The sequence below is a fragment of the Rhipicephalus sanguineus genome, chromosome 6 (assembly GCF_013339695.2).
Source record: "Rhipicephalus sanguineus isolate Rsan-2018 chromosome 6, BIME_Rsan_1.4, whole genome shotgun sequence".
NCBI classification, from domain to species: Eukaryota; Metazoa; Arthropoda; class Arachnida; order Ixodida; family Ixodidae; genus Rhipicephalus; species Rhipicephalus sanguineus.
The window spans coordinates 123,431,025-123,444,061 of NC_051181.1; the positions used below are offsets into that span (position 1 = coordinate 123,431,025).

Below are 13,037 nucleotides of genomic sequence, written 5' to 3' on the forward strand. Positions count from 1 at the left end.
CTCTCCAGAATGGGCCAACTGAATGGAATCTGTGTGAACGGCGCACTATAACGGGTAAGCCCTGCTTCTCCCGCATTCGTTATTGATTGGGTGACGCGCATGTCTTACAGCCTTCACTGCAGTGCACCCAACTATTGAGGTGAAGCAGGTGTGCATATATAGTGTCCGAATCAGCGGCTGAATTAGACTTTCGCGCTGCGATGGCGCTCTGATTTGTGTGCACTTATGTCAATCGCTGAAGGGAGCGTGTAACGGAACGTTTTATAGCTACTGCATATACTACACCATTCGTAGCGTATAAAGTGACTCTCTAGCGGCACTGCGGAACTGAGTATGGTATCAGGAATCGTGCGGCTGCACCGTGTTAAGAAGTGCACTTTGGTATACAATATTCTCGGACCTTCGTAAAACAGCAACATGCTTACGCAGCAACTTAAGCGCTATAGCTTGAGATTCACTTCATCCTTCTTTGTTGCCTCGCGAATCAAGTACAGAGCTGCTGTCGCTCGATCGTAACAATACATATTAAAACCGCTTCGACCGGAGTCCGGTAGAATAAACCTTCGGACACACACACGTACTCAGATATATATACACTACGCACACATAAACGCAGCGCCCTTTCGAAATGGTGGCTAAAGGCTATGCAAAAGGCAAAGGGAGGGAGGGGAGAAGTGGAGATTGTTATGAGGTGTTTGAAAAGACAGGTCGGTGAAAGGGAACGGCTGGTGTGTGTGTGTGTGTGTGTGTGTGTGTGTGTGTGTGTGTGTGTGTGTGTGTGTGTGTGTGTGTGTGTGTGTTTGTGTGTGTGTGTGTGTGTGTGTGTGTGTGTGTGTGTGTGTGTGTGTGTGTGTGTGTGTGTGTGAGAGAGAGAGAGAAAGAGAGAGAGCGAAGAAAGGAACAACGTCTCGAAGAACTAAATAAACGAAGTATCCGCGGCACGGGAATAGCCGCATTTTCTCCCTAATGGAGCTTGACCGCCGTCTAGACTTCCCAGACGGACGCTTGCTTGTTGGGCTAGTAGCGGCAGCATATACGCCCGTCGCCGCTATACCGCCTATATAGTCGCCGTCTCGCAGCACTTTCTCCAGCCCGACCATCAAACAGGCAGGCCGGCAGCTTCCTTTCTTTTGCTTCCGTTTGTTGCAGGCGCTTCTTTGTTGCGGCGTCTGAATGATCGTCTTCCTCTTTGCTGTTGCTTTTATACTCTCTACAGCTCACACGCAGCTTTTTTTCTGGTTTTGGCAGTGCGTACGACGCGCCGCATGCTGATGGCTGTTTCGTATCCGCCAGCCGCGCGAACGGCGATGGGGTTGTAACAGACGCGCCCCGTGTTTATTTGTTGCTTTCATCTATCCCGTTGTTTTGTTCTTCGTGACGAATACTCCACTTTTGCGACTTCCGTCGAGTGGCATCTTGTTTCCCTGTTGCTACTGTGGTAAGGAAGTATCTGTTATAGCTGACGACCACATGCGAAGGAGAGGAGCTCAGAGATAGGATATCGTCCCGGTGACGACGTAGTTGGTTACTATCTGTAGTCATCAATGGGAAAGTTTTTGTTTACTTCCTTTTTTTTCCCTCATAGAGACGAGGAAGTCGGCAAGTGCGTGCCGGAAACGCGCTGTACGCGTACATATACAATGTTGCAAACACTTGGCTTTGCAGGAATGCTTCAGGCAGTGTTCGCTGCAGTACTCGTTGACCCGAGTCACTGTCTGCGCCTGCTTATAGACGTCAGACTGGAGTTTCCAAGACGTGTGGCGCCACCTGTCGGAGAAGTATTGAGTAGTGCATAGACCGACTCCCTCGCACAGTTTGCTATGGGACCAGGTGCAACTAGCGAGTGCGAAACAACGATTGAGCTTAATACCGCGTGTGTTTGCGCATTTAACACACAGAACGAAAGCTGTGAATTGCTCTCCGCTAGTCGGACGCGCCACCGTACCGTCGTGAAGTGCTTGCTGGATCACTCGCCAGAACGACGGCGAAAACAGCAGCAGACGAGACCCCTCCGCACGCTACGAAGAAACGCCGCAAAAGACGCACTGTTGCGTTGTGAATTGCCACGGACGTAAAAGACTTAATAACAACGTTCAGTTTTACCGATTTCCATAGTTGTCGTACGAAGAAGAAAGGCGAGAGCGCTGGTTATGGGATGTTGCGAGCGTGTTCGGTAAGCGAAGTACCCGCGTTCTCCACAGCCGGTCGCATGAGAAAGTGTGATAATGTTGCTCTGCTGTTGTTTTGCGTAGCCCTGATGGAAAACCGTGGTAACCTTGACTATGAAGCTCAGCAGAGGCTCTGACCGTGGTGCTTGTCGTGTAACACGAAGTGAGCAGCTAGAGGCTGTCTGAAGACGCGTGATACGCACACCGCGACGAGTTGGTCGTCACAACACATCATCGCGGACGTACGTTTTGAAGGGTCAGAGTTCTGGTTCTAACTAGCTAACACGTGCGCCATACAAGTAAATCGCAAAATGTTGGTCGTGACCACCTTCAGGTTTGTTTCGCTCGTGTCCTCCGCGGTTGCCGTAGCTATCTCGGAGGCCACGGTTTTGCCTTTGGTTGTACCCCGCGAAAGTGGACGCACGTATCCCCATTTGCAGTACACACAAACGGAAGACGACCATCAAGAGACCATTTGAGGATGTGTAATAAAACAGTCCAATGCACAGGAAGCGAGAGATGAATTAACGGAGAATGCAACTGCAAAGGCGAAAATCGCCGGGTCCATTCGTCCCTGATGAACGGAGTTTTGTACCACTGATCGTAAGATGCATTGCTAAGTAAATTGATCGTGTATGTACTTTATCGCTGTGGCATTACGTATATACCCGATTTTAACGCATTTAGGCGCTAGAGAACGGATGTCGCAGGGCTTGCCTCGAATTCGATGTCGTGTGATGCTCGCTTGTACTTGCGAGTTGCAGCGCGCGCGAATAACTAAAACTTATTTTGCATTGTACTCGCAGTTCGCTTTGATCAGTTTCCTTCGTTTCTGAAGCGTGGATTGGCGGTAGAAGCTTTCCAGGTCCTTGATTTTCAGGAAACGGCGCCTCGACACCAACGAAAGAGGAGGAATATATTGTGGCCTATGCACATTCGCTTGCGGACGGCTCTCTTTGCACTACCCAGTTAGTGCCAGGGCTGCGATGAGGGCGCTGGTGGCGGTGTTTTTCGCAGCGCCGCCTGGGCAGAGTCTGACGTCTATAGCAGCGTTTTCTCGTAACACAGTTACATCCGGCAAAGTGATGGGTATCGTAACTAGGCAACCACCCTTTCTGGCCCCTGCGTGCACCACCGATATAATTTGGGCTCAATAAAAGTTGGTTCATTATCATCTGTTTTGGCCACTTTGGAGACGTAACAATGGATGTATGCGCACAGACTCTTGCTGGACGTATGGCTCTCCGTTGTTCTTCCGCGTTTAGAGTGACACAAAAAAAGGAAAATGATTTCTCTCCTATTATGGCGAAAGCCTTAGATGCCTCATCAAACACGACGAATGACCGGAGGCGTCAACACGAGTGATGCAAAAAAAAAAAAAGAAAATCATCACGTGATGACGTCACCGTATAACGTCGTCATGACGAGAAAGGTCGACAAAATTTGTGACGTCATCATCACGTCACTATGACCTCGTGGCTTGGTCAGGGGTGGGCCGGTGCGCTGGTTATCCATCCGTAAGTTCCAGCCAGCCACTCGCTCAACGTATACGTCGCGCAAAGGGTTCAGTTATATCCGCAAACATGTTCACTTATATATTTTTTGCGGAAATTCCCCATGCGACGTCCAGTTCCGTGCCAGGAATACAATAAGACCTCGAACCCATGAGACGGACCTCCCATATACATAATTCGGGGACTAGAAACGTGGTATCGATGTGTACCACTGGATGACGTGTTGCTCTACGTTTTCTTCTTTTTTTTTTCGCTCGCCTTTTTTATCCGCTATGTCCTTTTCAGTTAGAGAGAGAGAGAGAGAGGGAGAGAGTCATTGAGAAGGCCTTGCCAGCGCCTTGGCAGCAGGCATGACGCCAGTCTTGTTGACGTCCCTGCCTCTCCTTTCTTCTTCTTCTTCGTTTTCGAGACAAAGTGCGCTTTGTCCATATGTAGTCCCACTCTATTCTCTCTCTGTCTCTCCCTGCCTTTAACTCCCGTCATTTCACACGTACTGCAGGCCGCCGTTCAGTTGTCAGCTCCTCAAGAGAGACAGTTAAAGTGTGGCTAGCACTAAAATTTCCCTTTCCCTGCGACCTTTTCTTGTACGCATATTTCCACAATAAGCAACCGCTTACCGCAAATATTCTTTTTCTTGCAAGCCTTCACACTCCTCGACGCACAAACAAGCATGTACACACGCACTGACTAACTCGCATAATTTTCCTTCTGTTGCCACGGAAAGTTATCGGTGAGCGTAGGCTTCGCTGCATTTCGCAGTGCGTGTGAAGCGAAGTATAGATTTAAAAGAAAGTATTATGCACGGGCGTACACACCGGTCGTCAGCGCTAATTTGTGATCGCGTCTGCCGTTGTTCGCCTCCATTCTTTGTTTCTTTTGATTTCTTTTTTTCAGTGCCCTTCTTTAATACAAGTTAGCACGATTTGTGTGTCTGTCCCAACCGTGTCCAGCCGTCCACCCACACGTGGAAGGGAGGGTGGTATAGGCAGCAGCTTCTTCGCGAAGTGATTTGCATCGCGGAAGACGCTCGTGCAGAGAAGTGAAAATGAAAACAGCGCGTGGCGCTGCCGCCTCTAACCAACGCTTCCCTGGCTTTCTGCCCGCTTCAGCCTGTTTCCAGCGCGAGCGAGCAAGCCGCCTGGCGCCCACGCTACTCTCTACGGCGAGCGGATGTGAAAGTTGCGAGCGTCGGCACTTACTCCCCAATTCGTACCCTCCATCTTTCTTTCGGTCTTTTTTTCTCTTTCTTGTTTTGCTTTGGCCCTTTTTTATTTCCCTTTCGCTTAGTACTATATAAGACAGGTGCACCGCTGCACTGACGTAGCCAGGGGGGGGGGGGGGTATGCCGGCACTCTGCACCCCAATACAAGCATCTTCACAGCAGAAGCTTATGCGATACTTGCGGCCGTTAAAGACATTAAACAATTAAAACTACCAAAGGCAGTTATATACACGGATTCCCTAAGTGTGGTGACAGCTTTAAAAACTCTGAAAAAAAAAACACAGAAATCCTGTCCTTGTTTCGCTATACTCATTTTATGCACAGTCCAACAACATGTCGTAGTGTGCTGTGCCAGGGCACCGCGAGATCCAAGGAAACGTCTTGGCGGACCAGGTATCTGGATCCGTCAGCGAAAACGCTGCCGATGCATCCATACCTGTCCCTCCAATAGACCTAAAACACTTCCTAAAAAGAAAGATCGGGGCTTTGTGGCAGAGCTCATGGGATAGGCAAACACAGAATAAACTACACGTTATCAAGCCGCATCTGGGTAATTGGCCGCCAGTATCGAAGTCACGCCACACGGAAGTCACGCCCTGCATACATACTTGGGATTGGTCACACACACACACACACACACACACACACACACACACACACACACACACACACACACACACACACACACACACACACACACACACACACACACACACACACACACACACACACACACACACACACACACACACACACACACACTTTCTGTCCAGTGGCGATCCACAATCATGTGTTAAATGTGGTGAACCACTCACCGTGCCTCATATTTTAATACAATGCGACAGCAATTTCCTGTACACTCTTCCATGTTCATCGTTAGGGAACCGCTTTTTAAATACGAATCATTGTTGTAAATAGTTTTGACGTCATATTCCGTAGCACAACCACTGAATAGAGGTTGCTGCTGCGGCAGGAACACTAGAAAAGCACCTGCCTCGCGGCCCTTGGACCCAAAGGTCTTGACGAGGCATTCGTGCTCATACCATATCCCCATATTTTTATTACCGCGCCCACTTGCCATGCATTATCTGTACACATATTTCACGTCATTCTCATGATTTTAATACTTATGTGTTTTACCCGCCTTTAGCGCGAGGAATTTTAGGCCCCTATACAGCCACTTAACATTACCATTGTTCACATTAGCTATCATGTCCTGGCGCTCTTTGGCCATAAAATGTACCTTGCGCCATTAAATTACATATATCATCGACGTAGCCGGGAGGGGGGGGGGGGTGAGTGGTTAAACCCCCCACCCCCTGCTACGTCAGTGTAGCGTTTCTCCCGAAATGTTTTAATTTAGCTTGTGTATATACAGAGGCACACATATACAAACGCACGCACGACCATACACGAAGTATGGTTGAACCCCCCCCCCCCCCCCCACACACACACACGCACGAAAAAAATGTCAGGCTGCGCTACTCCAACGCTACAGAAGCCAGTGAGACTTGTTGCAGTAGATACGTTCTCACCGAGAAATAGTTAAATTTTACCACCCGTAATGTGATTTTTTTTTCCTTCGTTTTTCGAACGAGTAATAAACGAAGCTGCTGTGTGCCTTAGAAATATATAACCCCCGTTATTTATACGGGTGTCAATATAGGTTGCTCCAGATCGCTTCGAGTCTCTTTGTTTTCTTATCGAGACCTCCGCGATCAGTTCCGATAGCGCACAGGCGGAACCGATCGCGGAGGCCACGCTTACAACGATGAAATCCAAGAGCGAGACTCGCGGACTTGCACATTTTGCTGGCGGTACTACTTGCACAGCTTCCACAGCGCTGCACTTGATGTATGAAACGGAGTATAAGCCTTGTCGTTCACTCCAAAAAAAGAAAAAAAGAAAAAGAAAGCTGTTATTTCTGATATCTCGCTGACTAGGCTTTCTCTTTTCCATTCTTGGCTCGTTCTTCTCTCGTTCCGACAGCGTAGTCCAGCCTTGGCTGTACTTATGCACGTCGGGGATCCCTTCAGCGGCGAGCGCACGTGTGTTATCGAATGGAGTAGGTCAATGCACCCCCCTCCCGCCTGTTTTTTTCGCTGTGCACGGAAAAGCAGTGGAAGCCCCCTTGCTTGCGCTGCCGTTCTGCCTTGTTTTGTTTTCGTTCTCAGGCGTGGCAGCTTGCGCAGCTTTTTTCCGTGTGGTATCGTTTTTGCCTCGTACTACGTGCGCTAGCGTATATAAACGTTTTTGCGCGTGCGCATTTTTTACGCTGACTCCGTTCTTCCCTTTCCCTTCTTACGCGTCTCACTCTTCCCTTTCTCTCTCCACACCGGAGCTCCAGCGCCTGCTGACGTCACGGCTCGGTGCCGGCGGGCTGTGCGGTGAAGCGTTTCGGTTGCATGTCAACGTATATACATCTCAGCCGTCGCAGTGGCTCAGTGGTTGTATAAGGTGCTCGGCAGCTGCACCCGAAAGACGCGTGTTCGGTCACGGTCCGCGTCGGATGCATTTCGATGCAGGCAAAATTTACCGGAGGCCCGTGTGCTGCGCGATGTCAGCGGGCGCTAGAGAACCCCATGGTGGTCGAAGTTATCCGCGGAGCCCTCCGCTGCGGTGTGTCTCGTGGCCTGAGTCGCTTTGGCACGTTAAACCGCATAAATCAACCAACCAACCATGCATATCGGCAATGATCATTTTGGTTAAAACTGTGAAGCTTCGCGTGCCAGTACCACAATGAGAATCAGCAAGTTTGAACCATAAGTGGAAGCGCCTCTAGCGGGAGGAGCGGTAACTAGAGTGGACGGCGTCTCACCCGGGAGGTGGGGTCGAGCATAGCTGCTTCGCATCAAAAAAATGTGCAGGGAGCCTGGAGCGGGTGGTGCTCGGTGCACCGTCTTATGGGACGGGAATGAGTTCCACTCCACGATGATGTATGCGCTCATCTCGAAAAGATGTCCTATCCTTTCCGCTCTGTGCTATATTTTCAGTTCACTTCCCCCTCTCCGATGAAAGCAGTAAAAAAAAAACAAAAAAAAACGTGTGTGCAAACACGGACACAACAGAGAAGTCAGGACATCACATTTCGTGACGTGTCTTGACTTCTCTATTGTGTCCGTGTGTGCACGCCCTGTCTCTTTAACATGAACACCTACCAATTTTTTTCTTTATAGCTGCGGAATCGGCTTTAACCACTTTGCGTTATTTGACGAGCACATAAAATTTACGTGCGCGAGCTTTTTCTGCATTGCACCTCCACCGAAATAAGGCTGCGGGAAATCGAACCCACGACCACGTTCGGGCCAGTTCTTGACGAAGGCGTGGCCCTGAGCAGCATCGAGGCATATACCGCCATCGATCACCGCGGCGTAATTTGGAAGGCACACGCACGGATATGTAAAACAACAGGCCTGGATATTCCATAAAACTCACACGGGGTTCCTTATTCTTTTCGCCTAAGACGACTCGAAGGCGAAAGCCTTCTACGTCATTTTTCTTCTCGGCCGATCCTCCGAAAGCTTTCTGCACCTAACGTGGTTTTTCATTGCCTCCGGGATCGCAGGCATTTCAAGCTTTCTGCATCTCACCTCGTTTTGCACTGCCTCCGGGATCGGCCCACCTTTGACCATGTTAGGAGGTCATGTGATGACGTCGATGACGCCACAGATTTTCGCGATCTGTGTCGTCGTGATCAACGTTTATAGAACTTGTTCTATAACGTTTGTAGAACTTGTGTTTAAAGATTAGTTCTAGAAACGTTGGTCGTGATGACGTCATAGGGTGACGTCAGCACATGGTCATTTTTTACATCACTCGTGTTGACGCCGACGCTGTCGACGGCCATTTTTCACTTTTGATGAGGCGTCTACGGCTTTCGCCTTTTTAAGAGACAAGAGTGTCCCGATGCACGTGCCGCTTCGCGTCCACCGTCGGGAAGAGCCTCCAAGCACTCAACCGTTAGAAAACGTCTCGGCACTAGCTGCGTGATGTATTGCGCCATTTTATCCGAGCGCGGCGGCTGCTGATTGGTGGGGTCGCGCTTTCCCATCGAGAAGCGGCGACGCACTCGACGACAGAAGGCGGCCATCGCTGCCATGTGCGCGTATCGCTGCAGAGTCAAGAGCGGATACGCGTTGTTCTGCCGCTGCAACAGCCGGTATCACGAGGTGACCCCCCCTGTAGCGACTGCCTGCTGCGTCTAGACTGAGCGGACGTAAGAAGAGAGGAGGAGGGTTATATGGCTGTCAATATCCAAGGTCGCGCACGTCTTGATGCCCCACCGCTGTGCAACGCGTCCTCCTCCTTCGAAACTGTCTGCCGACAATTTCTTTCTTTCCTTCTTTTCGCGCTTCTAGATTTGCCTTTGCTTCTATTTGAGCCGTATTCCCCTACTTAAGCGCTAGCTGACAAAAAAGTTCGCGTATTGTGTACACCTCAAAATCCGGATTATGTAATATAGATGCACGCTATATTACACATCCTCCTCGTTATGTAACAGCGTGTGTTGTGTGAACATGACCGCTACAGTTCTACTCGCGAAAAGTAATTTTCGAACGTAGTCGCCTCACGGATTATACGAGAGATTGCGGAGAGTTACATCGCTGCATTCTCAATGAGATAGTTTTGCATATCAGTTCACGTTACGCTGTGCGCGGAAACTCCGTTAATCGAGCACAGATTCACTAGCTAACCACGGCAAGTTCCTTTTAGCATGCGTCTTATTGAATGAACTTTCATTTCGGAGACCGAACCGTTTATGCCCGGCGGAGATGGGATGGCACCTTATTAAGGCGAACGCCTCAGATGCCTTATCAAACGCGAAAACTAACCGTCGGCGGCGTCAACGCGAGTGATGCAAAATTCCGTCATCACGCGATTACGTTACCACATGACGTCACAGATCGCAAAAATGCGTGCCGTCATCATGACGTCCCTATACATAACGTGACGTCGCATGATGATGTCGTGACATGGCATCGTCGCTTGGCCAAAGGTGGGCCGATTTCGGAGGCAGTGCAAAACCAGGTGAGGTGCAGAAAGCTTGAAATGCCTCCGATCCTGGAGGCATTGCAAAATCACGTTAGTTGCAGAGAGCTTTCGGAGGGAAGGGCGAGAATTAGTATATCGACTGAGAAGGAAAAGAAGATGGCTTTCGCATTTGAGTTGTCTTGGGAGAATACACAAGACACCCTGCGTGATAAAAATGTGTGTGTGTGTGTGTGTGTGTGTGTGTGTGTGTGTGTGTGTGTGTGTGTGTGTGTGTGTGTGTGTGCGCGCGCGCGCGCGCGTCATCGCGAGTGTATTGATTGAACATCATTATTACTTCGGTTTATTTATTTATTGACCCCCTCTGGTCACGTGACCTGCGTGACTACTACTACTACTACTACTACTACTACTACTACTACTACTACTACTACTACTACTACTACTACTACTACTACTACTACTACTACTACTACGACGACGACGACGACGACGACGACGGCACAAGGTAGAAAGACATCTTCGCTGTAATATAATTGCGCTCTTGATGGCGCGTTGTTGTGAAACAGGACGGTGACGGACGCCTACTGCATTGGTGGCTACACAGCCCACAAGCGACACAGAACCCTCGCAGTATCGGCGCAGTTCGCGTGTAAAAATAAAACCAGGCGCGCCGTTCGTTCGCAGAGAGGGAGGACGCGACGGCCACTGCCGCGACGTGGGTGGGGCGTCGTGCCGTCCGTACACATTTATTACGGGCAATAAGAACGCGCAGCTGCAGGAGCATACGCACGCACACAGCTCGGCGGGATGACGCCGCGACGGCGTTTCTTCTTCGGGTCGTTCTGCTCGTTGGTCGGGCTGCGCGAAGTGAAACGGCAATGATTTATCGTCGCGTGACACGGCGCTGACGACAGGCGATAAAGCACCACCTTCTCCGCTCTCATCCTTTCCCGCTCTCTTCGTCCGTCTTTTTTTTACGAGCCGTTCTTTGCCAGTGGCGCTGGCCCGACTGGACACGCATCGCTCTCTTTTTCTCGACAGTTACGTGCACTGCAGCGAAGGCCACCTCGCGTTGGCCTCTGCCGTATAAACGAGAGCAGATTGTGCATACCGAGAAGGGTCTGGTCCGTTCTGCGCTGCTAATCGTTCCGAGAAGCTTTCGTTTCAGTCCGCACCGCGAGGAGGTGTAATTGCCGGTGGATAGCGGAGCGGCCTCTTTCTTCGGCGGGTGCAGTCGACAAACCTTTTCGTTCTTTTGTGCTCTTTGCGTAATCGCAGATACCCTTGCGTACCTAACCTGACTTACTTTCTTTCGTGTACCTGTCTGCGCCCTTTTGCGCTAGAAGAATCCGCTGGTGGGTTCGTTGGTGCATGTCTTGGTATGTACTACTAAGTATGTGCAGCGCAAGCAAACGAAAATAAAGGGAAAAAGCATAAACAGCGTCAGTCTATGTCGTTTATGTGTCTTCCTTTCTTTGCTGTGCACGTATATATTAGTATGTATCAAGCCCATTTGCAGTCCCATCGGTTTTCACGCTCGCTGACTTCGTGTGCGACACAACTAAATATTTTACAGCTTTGAGATTAGCTATCGGTTTCTCTTGTTAACTGTTTCTAGCCTAAGACCCTGGTTCGCGCACTTACGGGCTTGCCCGAGTTACCCGCTCTTGTTGGCCGGCGCGACCAGCGCACATTTCGCCGTACTGCACGTAATTTCTACTTGCGCGACGGAGCATATATGGAGGTTTGGTCCGCATGGCGGGGGACGGTCATCACCGAGTGACCCTGCCAGACGTTCGTTGGGGAATACCCCCCTTTCGAGTCCAGAGCATTCGAGAGACCGCCGACCTTGGTAGGCCCCGCCGACCGGTGCACCCCCCCCCCCTCAATAGCTCTGCACTGCGACGCGTCTCAGAATCACATTTGGCACGTTAGTACACCCACGGTTTTTGTAACGGCAATACGATGTTCTTGCCCATGTTAACGTCTGACTGATTTCAACAATCGTCTACCAGCACTTGCCGACCCAGTCTAGTGTTGTTTGTTTGACAGGCAATCGTGGCATGTCTTGGCTAATGTCGGCTAATCTTGGTCCATCGCTGTTCTAACAGCAATGCTACGGTCCCTGTTATTCTAGGGACCGTAGCAATGCTGTCGAACTCCCAGTCCAATGATTGCGTTACCAACATTTCTTTTTCTCTGCTACGAAGTTCTTTCTTAACTTGTTATAATTGCGCTATCTGGTCTTTACGCTGTATTTCGCAGGTGTGCGATCATAATGTTCGTCGTCGTTGAAATCATAACCTTCATAATTGCCACCAGCATGTAGACATGACATTGTCAGAAAAAGGGAAACATTCGTTGCCCTCGATTCAAGAGGGCACTGATTTGTGGTACAGGTGTCTATCCAAACACGTGTTTATCCTATTGTAATCTTTTATTCTTATTTTTTTTTTTCAATTCAGGGAGTCGCGCGACTGCATGCAGGCGACTTCTTTTATTCTCACTTGGGAATATGTGTTTATAGTAGGCCCTGCACATACCGGATATCACTCTTTTCGAACTTCTTTTCGTGCACTGCTGCACGCACATCTCGGCATTTTGACCGCGACTTTCGATTGCTGGCTGCACTTGTAGGTCTCGGGTGCGTCTGCCGCTTTCGTTTCGTATGGACGTCCTCGGTGGGTGTAACAGATTGCCAAATTTCTATTCGTGAGCGTGCGTTTAATACTTTCATGCTATTAAATACCGTAGGTTCGTGGAGCATAGGTTCTGCAGCTATGAGTGAAAAAAAAACACAAAAATTCTGACATTTTCCGCTTGCAGGTAGAGCTGTGTTCCGCCTAGTATTCTCGAAATACGTGGAATGGCGATCTATGTCACCTCTTCACATTTTTTTTTAACTGTCGTAGACATAAAGGCTGTAACTGTGTTCCGTTGAAATTAACAAAGTTATCCGGAGCACTATTGAACATTTTTGTGTACCTACTATGTGGGAAACATTGTTTCGCACACCACGAACTGAAACCACAATTAAGCATGAGCAACAATGGCCTGATACATAGAAAAAAAAAGAGAGAAAGAATTAAGCTGCAGGTTTGCGGGAGAAAATGATACAGATAATAGTTACAACGGCATGTG

At 49.5% G+C, this 13,037-nt stretch overlaps 1 protein-coding gene across 4 annotated transcripts in view; it reads left to right on the forward strand.

Annotated features, from left to right (window-relative positions):
* The window catches only part of LOC119396324 (solute carrier organic anion transporter family member 74D), a 192,552-nt gene that overhangs the window by 84,822 nt on the left and 94,693 nt on the right, over positions 1–13,037 (forward strand). The gene's annotated exons all lie outside the window — the stretch shown is intronic.